The sequence below is a fragment of the Cyprinus carpio genome, chromosome A4, assembly GCF_018340385.1.
Source record: "Cyprinus carpio isolate SPL01 chromosome A4, ASM1834038v1, whole genome shotgun sequence".
NCBI classification, from domain to species: Eukaryota; Metazoa; Chordata; class Actinopteri; order Cypriniformes; family Cyprinidae; genus Cyprinus; species Cyprinus carpio.
Window position 1 is genome coordinate 15,508,671 of NC_056575.1, and position 21,563 is coordinate 15,530,233.

At 37.4% G+C, this 21,563-nt stretch overlaps 1 pseudogene; it reads left to right on the forward strand.

The window, feature by feature from the left end:
- The window catches only part of LOC109064695, a 98,762-nt pseudogene extending 81,197 nt beyond the window's left edge, over positions 1–17,565 (forward strand).
- The last annotated feature ends 3,998 nt before the right edge of the window (positions 17,566–21,563 follow it).

Below are 21,563 nucleotides of genomic sequence, written 5' to 3' on the forward strand. Positions count from 1 at the left end.
GAGATGTGATTTGTGCTGTCTACCAGCCATCACTCACTTCCTCTTTAATGTGTTGTGACAGGTGAAGTCATTGCAGTGATTTATGTGCTACTGTGTCTTTAAGCGCCAAAGAGAAACACAGCATGATTAATGCACATGCAATGTGATTAAGCTCTTGACTGACTGAAAACGGCATTCCTGCAGTCTGTGTACACATCAGTCAAGAGAATATACATTGAATATTTCCTTGTAATCAGTGTGAAAGAATGACAGTCGATGAGTGTTTCAAGTGCCTTGGCATCATTATAGGCGGATTAATTGTTTATTTTAATACAACCATTGCTCATTAGACCTCAGTTTAATGCTTTATTCTGTTCGGCTGACACAATGGTTTTGATTTATTTCTATAACCGCACAGCTTTGAAGTAGTTCCAAGTCTGTTGACCCGGTTTCTAAATAAGATATGTAATCAAGTGGTTCACGCTTGCTTTAGTCAAAAATCCTGAAAAATCTTTTCAGGGGTTCCAGGAGATAAACACATGTACATGTGGTAATCGTAGTAAACTGAGAATTATTGACTCCAGACTGTTGAATTATTGAAAATTAATATATGCTCGAGGTGTGAAAGCCAGTGCTTTGGGTTTACATTAACTTTAAATAATTAGACAGTCTGGAGTCAATTACTCCTGACTTCTATATATCTGTAAGACTGTCGGAAATGCTAGTGTCAGTCAAATAAAGCATTTCTGAGCTCTTATTATTTGAATATCAATGCAATTGAGCAAAAATGTTTCAATACTTTTCCATTACCATGTATAATAGGGAAATTAGATTTCATATTAAGACTTTAAGGACCATTAATCTCTGAACTTCAAATATTATTGGCAATTTGAAGACTCACCGTCCTTTTCTAATATATTTACAGGCTGTTCAAGGGATGAAGAGCACAATTCCTATATTTAATATTTAAACACCTTATTAGAGCTAAAACTCTTTTTAGTTACATGTATGAATTAACCTTTGCTTAATACGATAAACATGTTTGCTACTTTTTTCGCAACATCCAAAGATGTCGTAACAGATTTAAGTTCTTCACATCCTCAAATATCTCATGCTAATGTTAATGCAAATCAGTTTCTCAGGAAATGTTAAAAACCTCCTTGGGTAACAGTGGGTGTCTGTGAGTAACTGTGATTAATGTCCCAATTAAATGTGTGTTGGGTGAATCTGTCCTCTGGAATTAAATGAGTTCGTTTTCAAGTCTGATCACTTCCTTTTTCGCCTGACCTCTGATAGGCAGCGTTTACAGTATGTGCCCTGCATGAAATTGAGAAACTGAAACAGGCAGCCAAGGCTCTCTGGAAGAATGTACCCATACTTATATTTCACTGCGGTTTCCAGCTGAAATGAACACTAACATATTTCATTCCTCTTCAAACTAATTTAACTTAAATTAAATTCCACTTTGAAAGTGTCACGAAATGTGCAAGAGGCAACATAATATTATTTTGCATAAAGATCACCTCAGTAATCTTTTCCCAAAGAGTCTGGGTTGGAAATACTCTCTCATACGCAACTGTGGCACACAAATTAGTGCTACTCACATGAGGCACACTTAGACACAACTGACAAGCTAACAGCAAAACACTCTTATAAGCATAAAATAACACAGAAATCATGCACTTGAAAACAATGCTAGCGACAACGCTTGCCTTTTTCAGAACATTGCTATGTTGTTGCTATGGTGTTCTGACTGGTTGCTTAATGTATTAGTGACACTGTGCTTGCTAGCAATCGTTACTCAGATTCACAGGCTCGTGGAAAGTCTCGTCTTTCTTGTTTTTGGTCTAAGGATGTTGGCCACTTCTCTGTTTTTCTCCTCTCATGGGAGGGTTGTAGGCGTTTCTAAAAAGGCTGAGGGGGAAAAAGGAGAAGACATTTGAAACTTTTAGAAGAGAGCTTATGCTTTATGGATTTATGCAAATTGAACACGACTATAGCCGTACAGGAGAAGCTGTTGTTTTTTTTTTTTGTTACAGCACATTATGACTCCCCACACAAAGCACAATGCCTGGCAGTTATTCTAAACGAATAATGATGAACAAAATGAACTGTTTGCAATCAAATGTTAACGACATGTCTACCAAAGGGGAAATATGCATAAAAATGAGCTGCTAGTGTCTGATCCTCGTACTCTCTTTCTTTTCTCTAGAGCGGGGTATTTGCCCCAAAACGTCCCTCTGCAGATGATCTCATATTTGTCTCAGGAGACCGAGTTTCTGCCGTGGCACGCTGCTAGTCGAGCTCTTTACCAGCTGGACAAACTCCTGGACCGCACTGAAGACCACAGCCTGTTCAGCGTGAGTCTGATCTCAGATCAGTTTGGTGTCTGTTGTATTTTAACCTTGACTCGACTCACCGCCAGACAGATCGAACTCAGAACTTCCTCTGATCATTATCCAAAACAGCAGTGCAAAAATACCAAAAAAGCACTATGAGCATTTTTTATTTCTTTAAAGATAGTATGCAGTATTCAGTGTGCTAGTATTCCATTTTGAACACAGCCTAACCTGACAGTGTCAGACACTTTCTCTGTTCCTCTGGCTTCTGTCTTGCCTGTCCACCTGCTTTCATATTCATTTAGCACTTAGTTATTCTGAATATCACTCAAACGCCTACCCACAATCCCTCAGTGCGCATGAGTCATTTCTGCCCCTCCTCTGTAATGGACGACCCTTTAGTGTCTGCAGTGTGAGTGTGATGAATTTAATAACATCTTCTCTCTATTTCTCTCCATCACTGTGTTTACTGTGAGACAGAGCAGATGTTTAGAATGTAATGCAAGACAGGAAACAGCTGGAGCAGATTAGTCAGATGCCTTCAGTCATGTGGCCAGGTGTCTCAACCTGTCAGACCGAACCCCTTTTTCTGTGTGTGTGTTTGTGTGTGTGTTTGTGCTGGCCAGTGTAGTTTGGCCTGTTCACACACAAACACAGCAGCATCACTAATCGTCAAACTGAGGTTAATCTGTTGGCAAAACAAGAATACGTCACTCACTTGCTATAGTAACAGCTTGACAAACACACCTGATCAGCTGTATGGTCCAGCACAGTATGGAAAACAATGTCCTCTACCAGCGATTATATGATTTTATCCATGCAAGTGTGTGTTAAGAATTTAATTGTGGCATAGCAGGAGAGCATGAAGGCATGAAGGAGAGCAGTCGTGCTAAATCAGCCATGACAATAACTGCTGTGACGTTTCCCTCAATCATATGGCGAGTCAAAACACACGCACACACTTATACTGTACACAATACAATACAAAACAGTAAAAAACAAAACCAAATGCTATAATAGTTTAAATCCTGGTCTCAACATGGCAACCATACTCACTCTTTTTCTGCCTTTTGTTTTGCACTTTTGTTTGGTTTTGCTTTACTTTGTGTTTTGTTGTATTTTTGTTTTGTGTTGCTTAAATAATTTCTTTGTTTCCTTTTTTGTTTTTTGTTTTGTTTTGTTTTGTTTTGTTTTGTTTTGTTTTGTTTTGTTTTGTGTCATCAGGACTATGTTCTAAGACAGGTAGAACCGAAATATCTCAAGTTGGGCTGGCCGGCCAATTCCCCCGACGGCTCCTTCATGCAGGTGGCTTATCAGGCCGAGTGAGTCTTGAATTTCACATTTCTTGAATTATGTATTACAGTTATTAACTTATATGTAGTCTGAGTAAGGACACTGAATTGCAAAGTGCAAGCCAGACATTCTCCACCTCAGAGATGGGAATGACCTCAGTAGACATGTATTTAATTTTTCATTTTACCCTTCCTCCATCTTTATCTGCTAATGTACTTCCTTCTTTCCTCCTCAGAGAGTTGCAGAGAGAGGTGATGATGCTGGCCTGCAGTTTTGGAAACAAACACTGTCACCGGCAGGCTGTTTCTCTCATTTCAGACTGGATTTCCAGCAACAAGAACAGGTGAGCAAATTTAAACAGAGTGACATCCACACACAGTGACATAACAGCTTTTATTCAATCCCAGTGTTTCTCCCCACTGGACTGACACAAAAACAAACAAATAGCGAAGTGCCATAATAATGTTTGAAGTTTCAATTAACTGCTGGCAGCTGAGGCAGTTCTTTTTATTGAATTGGTTAAATTCAGAAATTAGTTTGTCTAAATCTTGGATTCAAATCAGACAACTCTATGATTCACTAAACCAGCCCAAAATGCTAGTTAACTCAGTCACACACTGGCTTGTCCCTTAACCACTCACTTGACTGAATCAGGTGGGACTGCTACTAACAGATGGTTTGTATAGTGACATGTAGTTAAAGATGCTCTTTGTTTAAAAATGCCATTTTAATGTAAAAGATGTCCTGCAGGAAACCCACCTCAATTTAGTTTTTGCTCTTCAACCTAAGAAAAAGTACAGGAAAACAATCACAATACATCCATCATTGTGAAACCATACTACAAAAGTGACAGCTAGAGTTGTTGGGTTGAGTGTTGTGCTAGTATGTGTGGGCAATTTAAGGTCAGATCAATATGTTCTGCTCATGAAACCTGCCAAGATTCATACAGTAGGAGCTTTATTCCAAGTGTCCATGGCAACACACATTTGTTCATCTAATTAGTTTTCCCTGCTTCCCACAGTAATGTTCTCATGCATGTATGCAGTATCACACTGTCAAACACACCGTGCCTCCAGCAGGGACTAATGACCATAATGGAGAATAAACAGGATTGTGGGTGTGTGTTTGTGTAGCTGATGAAACGGCTTTACCCTGCACAAGATATTGTGTTTGCCTACTTTTTAGGAAATTATTTTTTGTGCTTATGCCAGACTGTTGGCTGCATGCCTACAAACACATGAAAGAGCACGCACACTACATTGCATATTGGCAACCTCAAATGCACTGGAAATTTGTTTGCTGGCTTCTTTAACATCGTGACCTAAAATCGACAGATAGACCTTAAATACACACACAGTTGCTTTATTACAGATAAAATGTGTTACATATTGACCTTGGCTTCAAATAATATGCATTTAATGACTTCTGAGGCCTCCGACTCCGACTCCGACTCTAATAACAGTAGGCTGCTCAATTTAAAAGCTTTTTGGCCTAATATTCTTGCTTTCAACATGTGAAATAAACACTCAGTTGGATTCAGCTAGTGTTTGACCTGCTCAGTCAAAGATGTTCCTCTCAGTGGCTCTGTAATTATTCCCCCGTGGAGTCCAGTGTGAGGTTTCTGATCGTGTCTGAACAGACAGAAAGTCTCTGTAATGAACACAATCCCTCCTGCTAGATGTATCATCACGTGGACAGGATAGTCTAATCCACTGGTGATATGTTTTTACGTTTTAAGGCATTTAGCAGATCGTTTTATCCAGACCGACTGATTAAAAATTATTTAGTTTTCATGTACAACTGTCAAAGTCAACAGATGGCAATAAATTAGTTCTAAAATTCATCTGCTAGAAATGAATCTGCCTTTCTTCTCCACTGTTTTTATGTTATTAGTCATATCCTTTTAATACTTATTATTGTGTATTAAGTCATAACTGTTCTGAATTGTGCCTCTGAGCTGACAGCAGAAGTCTGGATCTGCCAGATGTGTCCTTCACTTGTGCTTTTCTTCAAAAATGACCTCTAGTCCTACTGGGACAATAAAAAGAATCTGTTCAGGTTGATATTCAGGGATGAGCACATCATAAAAGAGGAATGCATTTGACCTTTATGTCTTTTTATGGTTTAGGTGATGATAATGTCACAGGAATGACCCAGCAGTGTTTATGAGCTGCAGAGGCAAGCTTCAGATCACTGAACAAAACGCTGATCCGATACAAATCCTCCTCATGTCCTCCTCGTTTATTAATTAAAAACAAGATACCACAGACTAAAAAAAAAAAAGAAAGAAAACTGAAAAACTAAAATCAGACAATTCTGCTGGGTCTCAAGCTAATCTGCTTTTAAGTGCAGTTTTAGTCTCTGTTTGAAACAAAGTCTCACACAATGTAAAATACTCAAAGGACTTTGTACATTGTTTCAAAACAGAAGTGTCTCACAGGCATATAGAAATCTCATAACAGCCATCTATTATAAATGTGTTGCCTTCACACAGCCAAATATTGGAGCAAATCAAGCTTTTAAATTCAGGTTCCTATATCAGAAGTAAAAACTAGATTTATGGCTCATGTCATCTCCCATTTTCATTCTGAAAATGCCTTAAAATAATATATTCCAAAATAATGGCAGCTAACGGAATGTCACAAACATTATTCTTTAACTGTGTTTCTGAATTCATTTATCGTTCCTGTCAGTGGAAGTCATAAACAAGACATCACTTTCACAGTTGTGAAAAATTTCAGTCTATATGCTCCAATTGGTTGTGACATGATTTCATATCTTACTGGAGGTGCCGTTTTCTGTATTGCTACATTGAAAACTCCCAGAGGCTCCGACGGCTCATCCAGAATCAGCAGGTCTTTATTGCGCTTTGTTTGAGCAAATCAAAAGTTCAGTCATTGTATCGCCGCGGCTCCTCCAGAGGTTTAATGTTATTTCTTCTTCCTGTACGAATATTACATGCATCGCTTCACAGCCTGAGATGCTTTTCTCTCTGTTTAGCTCGACATTGTTTCTATTCTTAGATCTGTAACCAGATGATATCCATGGGTCCATAGAGGGCTCTTACTTAAGACCGATATATTGCTAGACTATACATATTGCACTGTGACTCACTTTGGGAGGCCTGAAGTGATGATTTGGGTTAAATTTTCACCACTTAAATGATGACCTCACCAAAGATCATCGAATCAGATCAGCTGGTGTAATTATGGACATTTTTCACTGTGACAGAATTCTAGTGATTCAAAGTGACTGCAGACAGCAGAAGACCACTTGAACCAAATCGGTCTGTTGTGAATCTAAAAGTGTCTTTTTATTTAAAATTATATTTCCCACATAGACAGAAAAAGAAAGGGTAACACTTTAGGGAGCACATATCCACTATTAACTAGTTTTCCCTCAAAAACTCCTAATTTGCTGCATATTGAAGTTAGTTAGCTAGTTGTTGCAGTACGCATGTTTAGGTATTGGGTTAGGTCAAGGGATCTAAAACATAAGAGATAAATAAAAACAGAATAAGGCATTAATATGTGATTTATAAATAGTAATAAACAGACAATATGCTAGTTACACATAACCTTGACCTTGGCTTCATATAATATGCATTTAATGACCTCTGGCATCTTCATGCTAATAAGCAACTAGTAAATAGTGAATTGTGTTCCATAATCTAACGCGTTCCCAAAAAAAGACAATTTCTCACTTGAGCATACAGATATAAAAACGTAGAAAAACACTCACACTGTTTTGCACTGATTCTTCTGAGGTGAAATGTTAACTTGTGATTTGCTATCTTTGAACAACCCTGAGGACTTGCAATTCTTGGAAATTAAAACAAGTATTATGTGTGAACAAAATGCAATCTGATGGCGTGTGAATCTGATATAACCCTCAGCAAATATTAAATGAACAGACTTGGTCACAGTGAGGGATGCTAATCACCTTTTTCATTCAGTGTGCATATATGCATCAGTGTATCACCATTTTCACTGTTTTCCCTGGACAAAGTCAATCTTTGTATGCATGTAAAAAGAAAATAGTAAATAGTGAAAAACATGTTGGCTCCATTAAGATGTACATGTTAAATATGAGTATTTAAATTTAAATAAATTAGCATTAAATGCATAACATTAGCATTAACTAGCTGTGAATTGTGTCTTCACTCAAATTTTTCGGGCAATCCTCTGTCTCACAGGATTCCACCCAATGTGAGGGACATTGTGTACTGCACAGGCGTTTCTCTGATGGATGAGGATGTGTGGGAGTTTATCTGGATGAAGTTTCACTCCTCTACAGCCATCTCTGAGAAGAAGGTTCTCTTGGAGGCCTTGACCTGCAGTGACAACATCTTCCTGCTCAACAGGTCAGTCCACCTCATTAACAATGACGAAGCAATGAAATTCAAATAACAAGCTACTGTAACATGACACGTTGATTAATCGATCTCAGCAGAAAGTTTTAGCTTCTTTTTAGCTTGGTACCAGCTTCTTCATTCACTTTTTTCATGATTTTTTGGGGGCTTTCTGCCATTTTATTGATAGCAGGAGTCTAGAGATCTCTGGAGCATGTATTGTACTCCTCTGACTATAACTCCCTTGTTATTTTGTAGTCTACTGTACCTCATGAAGCAATCCGATTCAGTCCTTTCCTCGACATCATGTCACTCACACCAGCAGAGCTGCACTCACTCCTCTGACAGGGTAGTAAAGACAATGGCTGCCGTAGGAGCTTTTCCCACAAGTCTCCAATGTGTCTTAAATCCTCTCCCAACTCAATAGCGAATGAGGACGGTGACGGATTACACCTTGTCCAGGCCAGACGAGGATCTCTGAGCCCACACTTATTCTAAAGCAATTCTCTGAGGATTCACTGCGGGTTCGACATCTCCATTTATTCGGTTGCATTGGGTCATTGTTTTATGGATGCACTGAGAGAAAAAAAAAAAAAAAAACATTCTCATATAAAGAGACCCACCATGACCCCTCTCTGCAGTGAGTGTTCAGCACTCAACAGGCTGATTCCTGTGGGATGGCTTCGTCGTGAGTCTGTTGAGAGGGATGTTGTTTGTCTCACTAGAGCAAGAAGATAAATAGTGCCGCACTTAGTAAGCACACATTTCAGTGCTCTATATTCAGGCATCTTCATGAGATAAGATACTATTCATCAAATTACAGACAACAAGGAACCTATTCATTTGTTTTTCTATAATGGTAATTGCCTTCCTTGAAGGTAAAATCAATGAGTGTTACAAGCACTCAGTGATCCATGTCACTCACACAATACACCTAGATACAACATCTGATAGTCATGCAGCTGAACCATAAATACAAAATCCATCATTCTCCTACAGTACAAACTTTTTGAAGGCCATCCTGCTCCTGATGATGGCTTGTCAATGAGTACTGTATGTGTGTCTGGACCAGTATTCCCTTCAACCAATCAGGTTATAGGGGTTCTCTTTAAATGTTAGGGATATGCTTAAGCTTTATATTAAAGCTTAAAATGTAATAAACCCTTCCTTTTGTTTTAGCAGTAATTATTGTTGTTGTTGAACTCAAGAGGAGGGTCGAATTTAAGTAAAGACCAAATGCCCCTAATAAGTCCATGATACAACCAAGACCATGCAAAAATGGTGTTGGATTTAGACTTGATTACCAAGACCAATAAAATATGGTATTGGACCATCGAGTCTTGAGTCCAAGACCGTAATATCACTGTCTTGTTCTTGTCATGGAGAATGTTGATTGGCAAAATCATAGTCACCTATTGGTAATGGTAATGGTAATGGTAGTTGGTTTTATTTGGTTTCTAAGAGACTGAAGCAGATCATTAATAGCCATTAGCTAGTTCAATCTTGTTTAGGTGGTTGATCAGATGGACTAGCAGCCGGTGGGGCCAAGTTCAACCTGGTTAGACCTGCTAGACCAAGGATTCTCAGCTGTCCTATAGCTGGAAGTCTCATTGTCCTACAGAATTTGTTGACAATATACAAAGTGTAACAGGCAGATAAATGTACTTATTTAAAACATTACAAAAAAGCAGTATAAAGAACACGTGTGCTACAGTACATTACCAGTGTCCTGACAGCAAAACAATTTTGTGTGAGTTACAGAATGAAATTAAAGTGTTTAATCGCTGCAAACATTCTCCTGAACTGCATTTCCATCCTCCAAAGCGTTGCGCCGCACCTCACTCAACACAATTTGGCATGTCGCAAACAATCTATGGTGGCCACAAATCACAAGTGACAGCCAATAAGGAGCGAGGTTTGACGTCACTGCCGCAAACCAGTGTCGTTGTGTTGAAGCGCCAATTTTGAAAGTTTTAACGGATGAGACGGCAGCTATGTACTGTTATTAATGTATAATGATTATATTACGGCAAACAAATCTTTTTCTCACACGGTGGTATTGTACGACTTCTGAAGACTTGGAATAAAATGCACAAAATAATGGACTACATTTTTGGTGCGTTTTCATGTTATGGTGAGCAGCTGTTCCATGGAAAACAAAATAAAAAATAAACAATTAAGTGCTGATTAATGGTGCCAAAATGTTAATTTATTAAAAAAAAAAAAATTAAGTTCAAGCTTGGGCAAAGTGATGTCATGAGGTTGGATCATGTAACAGGAAGATCTGCAAATGATACAGTATCTAACACATTTACAAATGAAGTAACGATTTGTAAATCATTAGCATACCACTCATTAATCATTTATGAACGTATAGTCATGTTTTGTAAATTATTTGTTCATAATTAACTAATAACTTCTAAGTGACTTATAACTGAATTAATAAAACATGTATCAACAATGATTAGTTCATCATTAACTAATCATTTATAAATGACTTATAGTAAACGTTTATTAAAAGTGTTACCAAAGAACTTTATTAGCTTATTCATGACTTCTTTGATTGATAAATGTCACTGAAAGTAGACCTCAAGGGTCAGAGTTGAGAACCCCTGTGCTGGACCAACTTGGCTGGTAGTTTGGATCTGGTTAAATTGGATAGTCATTTTCCAAGACTATAAAATAGTGCGAGAGCAGCGGTAGTGATGTGGTGGTGTTGAAAGTGCCAGACATCATTGTTAGAAAAACCCTCATTGGCTAATTAGGAACTGGCACCTAGTGTTCCAGTGCATAGCATTAGCATGATGTGATAGCCACATGGATGTGGGAAGAACCTGTAACTGAATTTATATCAGCTCAAAGAAAAAACTGCAGCTGTTGACTGTCCTCTGAGAGTTTTTAACACTGTTAATATGGAGTTCTGCACTTCTATTCATCCATTTTATTAATGAATTCCCATGAAATAAAGGCGTTTGGCATCACTATTCAATGCGCAGGTAGCACCTTATGAGTCATTGTTGTCTAGAGAGGATTTGGTGTTGCTTTATGTGCTTGAAATATCTTTCATAACTGAGATTTGTTCTAGTGTCACATAGGATATCTGAAATATTTGCAGCATTCATGTGTTCACCTTTGCTCTAGTGTTAGACTTAAAAGAGTGGAGAAGACCTCTAGCAGCAGTTCATTGATTTCAGCCACACTTAAATTTCACACAGCGTGCACAAGCAAAGCCCCCGTCCCAGATGAATAGCATGTGTGTGTGTGTGTGAGTGTGTGTTTGTGATATTTAATCTACCGCAGAGAAAACTGCCCTGTGTTTGGAGTGAGCTAGTAAATGTCTGAAGGATGGGGTGTATGGAGCCTGTGTTTAGTATTGATTTCTATGGCATGAAGTGAATTGCATCTCCCTCCTCCATGTTTTTACTTCTTTTGATGATGTATGTTTTAATCCAGTGGGCTGAAAATAATTCCTTGCCACTACTGGAATGTGTGTGTGTGTGTGTGTGTGTGTGTGTGTGTGTGTGTGTGTGTGTGTGTGTGTGTGTGTGTGTGTGTGTGTATCCCACTTCCGCTCTGACTGCTAACCTACAGATGTTGTTGCAGACTTAGAGACTGAAATCTCAGTAAAAGGAAAAAAATCACCACTGTAAATCACTTCCTATTCATTCATCACACTGGAAATTGAAGTTCAGTTCAAGTGCATTGTTTTGTGGGATACAGTGTTCCATGCTGTGTGCTCTGCTCTGGTTGTATACCACATTGTGGTAAATGTAATATCTATACTTTGCTTATAGGAAATATACATACTGTGCACAGTGTACATTCTGTATACTTAAAGAGATACTCCACCCCAAAATGAAAATTTTGTCATTATTCACTTATCCCCATGTCGTTCCAAACCCGTAAAAAGCTCAGTTCATTTTTGGAACACAATTGAAGATATTTTCGATGAAAACCGGGAGGCCTGTGACTGTCCCATAGACCGCCAAGTAAATAACAGTGTCGTGGCTCATAAAAGGTATGAAAGTTGTTGTCAGAATACTCCATCTGCTATCAGACATGCAATCTTGGTTATATGAAGCGACGTGAACACTTTTTATAAGCGAAGAAAACAAAAATAATGACTTTATTCAACAATTCCTTTGTCAACAGTCTCCTCTGTGTCTCTTCTGTATCATCCGTGCCACAAGGATGCACTGTTTTCTTTCAAATCAAAGCTAAATACACGTAGAAACAGCGCATCCTTGTGGGGCGGCTGTTACAGAAGAGCATACACAGCATACACAGAGACTGTTGACAAAGGAATTGTTGAATAAAGTCGTTATTTTTGTTTTCTTCGCTTACAAAAAGTGTTCCCGTCGCTTCATATAATCCAGATTGCATGTCTGAAAGCAGATGGAGTATTCTGACGACAACTTTCCTACCTTTTATGGACCTTGACACTGCTATTTACTTGGCAGTCTATGGGACAGTCACAGGCCTCCCGATTTTCATCCAAAATATCTTAAATTGTGTTCTGAAGATGAACAAAGCTTTTACGGGTTTGGAACGACATGGGGGTAAGTAATTAATGACAACATTTTCATTTTGGGGTGGAGTATCCCTTTAAGACAGTAACATGCTAATCTGAACATGCTTACCTTTACAGCTGCTTTATCAGCAAAAAAAAAGTCAATATCAGTCCAATATCAGAATTTTCCAGCGTTAACTTAAGTGATGAGAATGAGCACAGCAAAAGAAGCTGTTCTGAAAACTTGTTTGCACATGTCCTTAGAAAAAGCAGGAGATGTCAAGTTTGCGAGCTGTGAAGCTGCTGTCCGCACACAGATGTGAGTTTTGTCACCAAAAAAAAAAAGTGCTACAAGTGACTCGGCGATGCATGAAGTCAAAAGCCCAGAAAAGCAACTGAACTGAAACAAGATACCAAAGAACAGCCAAGCAATTACCCCATATGTTTTTGCAAATTGAAACTTGTGCACCGTGGCAGCATCTTTATGTGAAACATCTCATTTCCTATTTCTTCCTTTTTCATCTACTTGACATTTCTCACCAATTTGAAGCGAATGGGTCTATCTGCATTTGATTTGGGCTTTTCAGGTTAATTACTTTTTGAAGACGCTGATTCACAGTCTTGAAAACATATTTAAATAATTGTGTTTTTTTCTTCGGGACTGTCGGTGGCTGTCTTTGCTGAAACCAGCGAAGAATAATGTGTTTTGTATTTCTGAATTACCGAAGCTTAAAACTAGCTTAGAAAAATTGATTAGAAAGGCTTAATTAGAACAGCCACGATAATGTTTATAATGATAGGCATATTAGTCAAATAGCAGCCATTAATAAGCCAAGTTTTGTATTTTAGACCAAGTTCTTCCAAGCATAAGAGCACAACTAATGAAGTATATCATTTATTTTCAGTTTATTGAAATGGTTTTGATTATTTTCTGTAACCGTAAGGTTATGAAGTACTTCATCGTTTATTGATCACTTACTGTTATATATCACTTTACCACATTCTTTCAAAAGTAACCCTCTGCTAAGCTCCTCCCACTTTGTTCGTTTAGCGTTCCATAGGATTGCAACTTTCATGGTGTTAAAAAAAATGTTTTTTTTCAGAATAAAATCTTTAAAAAAAGTCTACATCATGGCCACATTACCAATTCATTAAAAAAATTAAATAAAATTAAATTCAGGGACCCTTGTCAGTTATTTCTCACTAATAGTTTATCTCCCATTTATTTGTTTTATCCACAGGCTCCTGAACCTGTCCCTCACCTCTGACCTGGTGCCGGATCAGGACGTCATCGATGTCATCATACATGTGGGCCGCAATCCGCTGGGAAGACATTTAGCATGGAGATATTTCCGTGAGAAGTGGGACATATTGAATTCCAGGTGAATGTGGCTTCATTCATCTCTGTTTATCGGTGATTTTAACTGTCCTCTCAGTCCCTGATATAAATTTCACATTCGCACTCTCATAAGATATTTATTGGTGAATGTTATTTCTTGTTTGTGTTTGGAGGACCAGAGCATCATGGGAAATATCTATTGGTGTTTGTTTGCTTGTGGTGCTTCAGTGTTTTTAATAACAGTGTCTCTCATTGGCAGGTATGGAGAAGCCTTATTTATGAACTCCAAATTAATCAGCGGCGTGACAGAGTTTCTCAACACTGAGGCTGAGCTGAATGAGGTGAGGCTGAACTTTAACATCATACTGAGGCTAGAGGTACACCTCTAATCAAACTAAAACAGGAATGAATTATTGACGAATCTTCATAGAACATTAATACTTACAAACAAACTCTGGTCAGCAAATTATTGAGGTGGAAAATGAGCAAAAGTAAACTCTGAAGACTGCAGAAATGTGCCCTGTACCGTATCGCTGGGTTATTTCCTCATTGTAACTGGAAATGGAACGTATATACACTTATTCAAATTGATTCAGCTTCAGTCCCAGAGGACACAGACTGCTGATTCTTCTCACTGCAGCGCAGCACTTTCTCATCCAGCTGACTTCGCCTTCCACAATTTATCATTCATACAGAGATAATACGAACCCCCTCAGTGTTTTCTTAAACAGAGCATTAGCATACTGTCATTGACAATCAGCTGCTGCCAGAGCACTTCATCCACAGATTCACGGACGATCAGCACTACGTTTAACATTGTTGGTTTGAAAATATATATATATATATATATATATATATATTAATATATATATATATATATATATATATATTTTTTTTTTTTTTTTTTATTTTATTAAAATTGCATTTATATAGATTTTTTTAAGTTTTTATTAACAGTCAGCAATTTTTAAATAGTTTATGAGCAAAAGAGCAACTTCAATCCTGAATCCCTGTGCAAGTTCATTCATGTAGTCTTCATGACCTCAGGAACTGAGAATCGTTTTCATAACATGTTATTTGATAAACTGAGATTTTAGATTAGCTTTGTATGCCCTTAATTGATGTTAGAGGCTAGCAGACACCCAAGGGTCCTTCCCTTCCAGAAAAACATCAACACCGATGATTCTGTTTACTTCAAATGCATTCCACACTCATTTTCATAAACATCATTGTGATCTGCTAAATTACATGTCAGGAATTTGCATGAGAATGCATTGTATATTCATCATATATACTCTCTACATCTGATACATCAATACAAAATACGATGATAATGTTAATGAAAATTGTTTTTTTCTTCTCAGCTCAAAGAGTTCATCCTCACCAGCGGGGGAGAGTCAGCACCTGCGTTTGCTCGAGCCGTTGAGATCGTTCAAGCTAATGTAAAATGGCACATCCTGTTCCAGCAACAGTTTTACCGGTGGCTGCGGAAAGCTCCTGATGGTTAATGCAACATTAAGCATAGAGCGCTCTATTAGCATGGAAACTTATGGCCAGTGAGGTGGGCAGATTTAAGAGAAAAAAAAAAGAAGAAAAAAAACTATACTGGACTACGAGAATCAGCCAAATTGAGCTTTTATTTCCTCGCTGTTTTTGAAATGACCAGGCCCTCACAGTAACGAATGGCTGAAAAACACTGAAGGAATCAACGTTGGAAATTGCATGGTGGCGTACATCGGTAGCGACAGACGATTTACTGTACATTCCATTTCCCCTTGTATTTTGCATGAAAGTCATTTCCTTCTTGCCATCATTCTGTTTACTGAAGTTTGACCTTTTCTGAGTCCCAAGAATATCGGATTTGCTTTGAAGACCAGATGACAGTACACAGAGATTGCTTTTCGGTATATATAAACACAATTTAGATTAAGCACAACAACGTGACAATCAGTGTTTTGATTGGAACAGGACGAGGAGGACAAAGAGAAGTATTCATGTAGCCTTTCCTCTCTCCAAAGCCATAAAGTGGAGCAGACTGAATTTTGTCTCTTGTACAGATGGTGTTTATGGTTTGATCAATTGATGGCACTCAACGGGCATCAGAAGAGGGAATCTTCTAGCGAACTTCTGGAGGGTTTTCTGCAGGTCCTGACTGGAGCGGTGATGTTTTAACCTGAAGGTGTCTTGGATCATTTGCATTTTCATAGTGTTAATCTTTGCTCTCCAGTTTTGGAGGGCATGTCCTTGAATATGGTATGTTTGTTTGAGTGGAAAAAATAATCAGCGTGTCGATATTTTCATGTATGGTTCATTGATTTGCTGGAAGGAGGTCAATGCAGTGCTGAGATGTGTTATCTTTATGAGTCGTAGATAATGTGAGCTTCAGAAATTAATGGTTGTCATGGAGACCAATTATAAGGGTTTTCATAGTTGTGTTTGTTTCTTCTTCTTTTTTTTTTTACATTGACATGAATGGCTAAATGTGCAGTATTGAAATGATGTAGTGGTTGACCAATATGCGAGTTTCTGTAAGTTTGTCTTGTTTACCATATATATATATATATATATATATATATATATATATATATATATATATATATATATATATATATATATATCTATATATATATATATAATATATATATATATATATAAACTAAGCAAGACAAATTTACATTTGAAGCAAAGTTGTGTAATATGTTGCTTTTCAGAGGATATATTTTGAATTCTATTTGCTTTTTCTTACTCAGATTGTTTCTTTTGTTTTTTTTAAGCATCTGTCTGTGCAATTTTGCTTCTCAGGTAAATTTATCTTGTTTTAATTATGCCCGATGACCAATCTAATAGGTATAATAAATATAATTATGGCAAAACAGATTTATAGAAATTTGCTAAAATGTGACAAGGGCACAGTATTTACTCAGAATTCACAAAAAATAATGTATTATCTATCAACAAAAATAGCCAATTATTAGCCAGTCGGTCGTCCTGGTTGATATATATTGGTCCATCACTACTCTGTATGACTCTCAGACTTGGACAAAATTCAGAATTGAAGAACTTGAAGAATTAGAGGGATTTCATTAGTCCAACACAAGGTTTGCGACAAAATCGAAATAATTACATCATTAGTTTTAACTAATCATCCATATTTATTCCCTGAATACATTTACTCAGTTGGTTATTATGACATAAATAACTTATTTTATATTGATTATATATTAAACTCATTTTGAAAAGCCACAAATTAGTATTTTTTATTAATTCCGTGAAGATTCGTCTGCACTAGAATGATGTGAAATATATTGTTAGCAACAGAATTTGGTACCTCGATTCAGATTCAGTTCAAATTCAAGAATCGAAATGGAATTTGTAAGGCATTTTCAAATCAGTTCTGAATGGTGCACAACCCTTGTGACTTCAGAGCACATTAATAGTCTCTTGTATCCAGTTGGCAGTGTGGATCTCTTGAGGAATAAAACTGGGGAACATAGGCCACTTTTCAAACAACTAGCTAGGTATTTAATGAAATCCCCAGGCAAGACCCATTAGTCTGATACTATAAAGTTGTAAATTGCCATTGCAATATCAGAATTATCCAACATACATTTCCAGCCTTTTTATTTTTTTTCCTTTCATGTTGTGTTTGACGTAAAGCTCTCTTTTGTTTCTAAATTAGAGATAATATCCTCTGTGTTTTGAGCAGAGCTGCTTAGAGATTTTAATGCTTACAATAAATTCTTTTGTACAGTAATGCATCCTGGTCTAATTGTGCCTGTTATTGAGAGCTACCTCCATCCAGAGATACGCTGCCTATGCTGCTTCAGTGCTTAATTTCTTTCTATGGGATTAGCCTCAAAGGTATTACAGTCAAACTCTATAGTGCCACCAACAGCTCAATTACCTCTCAATTATCTGCTTTTAAACCTCTTTTACCTATTATTATAGATATATAATTACGTTAATTGCCACCCAGAAGGTTGTCCATTATCTTAGATTGATGGTTTGTTACTGCTTCTCTAGTACAGTTTTTACAAAATTGCGCCAATATTGAAAATCTAGCTGATATCGATATGCTGATTATTTCCATGTTGTGGCTCATAACCAATAAATGGCTGACATTGTAAATCTATACTACTTTGTTACAAAAAGAAAACTAAAACAAATGAAGACGTAACATTATTTTTTTAATTAAGTCTAGCAAGTGAATTAAGGTATTACAACATGATAATGTACATTATTATAGATGGAAAATAGAAAAAAGTCCTTATATAATAAAGGAGGAATCTGAATGATTACACAGGTATTATACAGGAGAGTTTGTGAGTGTGGTCTGAATTTACTGTGCATTTCAAAGTAAAGCTAATAAATGTACTTTTTGCAAGAAATTAACAACTCGTGCAGTATATACTGTATATCAGGACTGAGTTTTGTTGTCTGCCTCACAATATAATTAATTACAATACTTATTATGATACAATATAATTTGCCAGCAATCATAATTAATTTGTTGTTGAGATGTCAAATTTTATTTATTTTATTTATTGCTTGTTTTTGGCCTGAAAATACACACATGCACGCACGCACGCACGCACGCACGCACACACACACGCACACACACACGCACGCACACACACACACACACAGACACACACAAATAAATAAATAAATAAATAAGCAAACTTTTCACAGGATTCTCCCTTTGGATTCACCACTATATATGCTACACCTGAATGAGATTCATCAGCCAATTTTTTTTTTTTTTTTTTTTTTTTGTCGTTAACATATTTTATTACTGCAGACATTCTGACTTAAAATAAGACTCTTGTGTGTTCCTCCACAGCTGGATTCCCAGTCCATGGGCTTCACCTCATCTACCAGCTCGTCCATTTTCATGGGCCTCTTACATTTACATTTCTTCATATATTTCTTCAACATATATTTTATTATCCAAAGTGACTTGCAAATGCGGTCTTACTGCCATTTGACCTTCTGTTCTGTTCTGCCTGCTCATTTTATTCTGAGGAGCATCACAGGGGTCTGTGTCCTGCATAGAAGCCTTACATGTCTTTTTATTCTTTGTCTTTGCAGAAAAAAAAAAAAAAAAAAAACACTAAGCTTTCTAACTGTGAACAGCTGATGGTAGCCATTGACTTTCATAGTATGGAAAACAAATGCTATGGAAGTCAACTGTTTGGTTACCAGCATTCTTTTTTTAGTATTTAGCAGATTAAATAATTTAATAGTGTCATTATCAGGCTTCATTTGTATCATCTACTACTTTGTTAAAGTATTCCTACAAAGTCAGCACCCTCAAACCATGTTGGAAAATTCCTAAGTGACATATCATTGAGCTTTGGAAACTACAAGAACTGCTAATTATTTGGTTTTAGCAGCATGCTTTATTATGTACCAGAAAATAAGTATCTTTTATATTTAAATCACACTGTATTTTTTATAATTTCAACCTCCTGTCACAGCAGTGAAATTTTGCAGGCAAAAAGGTTGTTTGTCCATTGGCAATAGTGTAGTGATGAATGAATTACTACTCACACAGAAGCTCTAGTATACTTTCAAACTGTGACCACACTTTTATACTGACTCAGCCTCATGTCCTAAAAATATCTCACACTGACCTCATCCTTTTTTTTTAAAAAAACCCTGTAGGTATATATAGACATGAATGTGATAATTATCATAGTTTTTACGAATTATTTTGATTTTGCTTGTGTTTCATGAATGTGGCCCTGAAATATACAGTTGTTTCAGGGCTGACATACATAACGATCTATATAACATATGCTTGTGCTAAATAGATTTTTTGTGTGTGTGTGTGTGTGTCACAAACAAACATATGAGTCAACTCCCTAGTGGTGACGCCACCAAAATGCAGCAAATGTTTTGACTTGTTCAAAGAAATATATATTACACTAGGGAAGCTTGTACAAGACCTACAGACTCTACAAGACAGAGGCAAAGACTGGCAAAGGCAGCGGTTACATTTGCTGTGGGGCAGGATGTGAGGGCATATGTTTGATCTTTAAAGGCCAAACCCCTTGTGGCACAGGAATCAATAGCAATCTGCCAACAGTAACAGCAGCACCATGCAACCACTGTTTACCTGTGCACAGTACATCTAATAGTGCCCTAAACCAGCCAGTTCAGTTCACTCTGATGTTTATTTTATTTTTTGGACAAAACTGCACCATCATACCATACCACGCATTCGCCCCTTTACCCTTTTTCTGTTTGCTGTCAGATTATGTCTGTTCCCAATGTTTGCTTTCTGGTTTTATGGAGTTCTGCTGTACTGTTAAGCCCTGTACTTGTCACTAGAGTATACTTACCGCTGATTTATTGTGGATTTGCAGTGTTCACAGTCAGTCAAGGTCATTGTACAATTAATTCATTATGGAGTGTTTTAAGCATGCATAACATATTAGCTGTTCCAATGTTTACTTGACAACTCCTGTCATTGAAGCGACTGCAGGGTTAGTAAAATGATGATATGAACAAGAAGTAAGCTGTGTTCTCAGATCTAGTGAGCTGTCTTTGGTAAACTGTCTACATGGGACTTCTAAATATGCAGTCACATTTACCATTGTTTGGCGAATTTTCAAGGGAATATCCAAGTGGTGAGGAATTAATTGACCCAGGATTCATTGTGTTGACAAACAGAAAGTTGCATGGTTTTTTTTTTTCTTTATTGTCATGGAGACCAATTATTTTTTCTGTAACACCAAATTCTCTGATTGGTAGAGCTTTTTTCAAAATCATGGGAAATGTAGTTGTTCACCAGTAATTCAACCGTTTTTATGGAAGCTTTCAGGATTCTGTAACTTCGGTCTGGTTTATTCTTAGTTTGGTGACAGAGCCCTGACACGCCTATCCTTTTTTTTTTTTTTTTTTTTTATAACTTTTATCTAGTTCGTTTTCAGTCCAGTACTGGGGTTTGAACATTCATGCTCCTTGTTTTGTCTCTTGCTGTGAGTGCACGGATTGAGTGTTCGTCACATCACCATGTGCTCTTGTCCTGTGTGTTTTTGTTGGGTTCTTATGTTGTGTTCAGTGTAGCATGCAGTCCTTGTCCTACCTGGTTTTGGCTTGTTCTGCCTCACTACTCCTGTTGCTGGTCTTATCTTCAAATGATACATGCTTTGCTATCTTTGATTATCACCAAAATGTTAAATGTATGAGGCGGGAAATTCTGATGTATTCACATTTACATCATCTCTACATCCATGCTCACCAAAGAGATTCCACAGGGAACTTGTTCTCACTTCTCCTCTTTCCCTCTGAAGCGATGTAGGTGATCAATGGCTGTTGGCTATACTGGGCCCTGTGGGACGTCGTCGGAAAGCAACAGATACTCTGTCTGAGAGTCGTCAGATAGAACTCAGATTAGTCTCATTCATCTATAAGGTGATTATGTGACTGTGGAGCTGAGATGGTATTGATCAGGGGTCAGAGAACCATTCATTTTCTAACTCTCTTTGATACCTCACTGTAATCTAAGTGGCTGCATGTAATCTACTCTGCTGACACTCTGATATAGCCCAAGATGGAGAAGGAGAACATGGGAGATGATTTATAATGAAAAATGAATGAAATGGAGGGAAAGAAGTACTGAAAGAGGGTACAGCTTGAGACAGATTGGACAAAGGTACAGCTGTCAGTGGGTGAAGAGAAACTGACTAAAGAATGGAATTAGTTGTAAGAAAACAGATAGCAGATGGCAGGGAATAAGCCCTT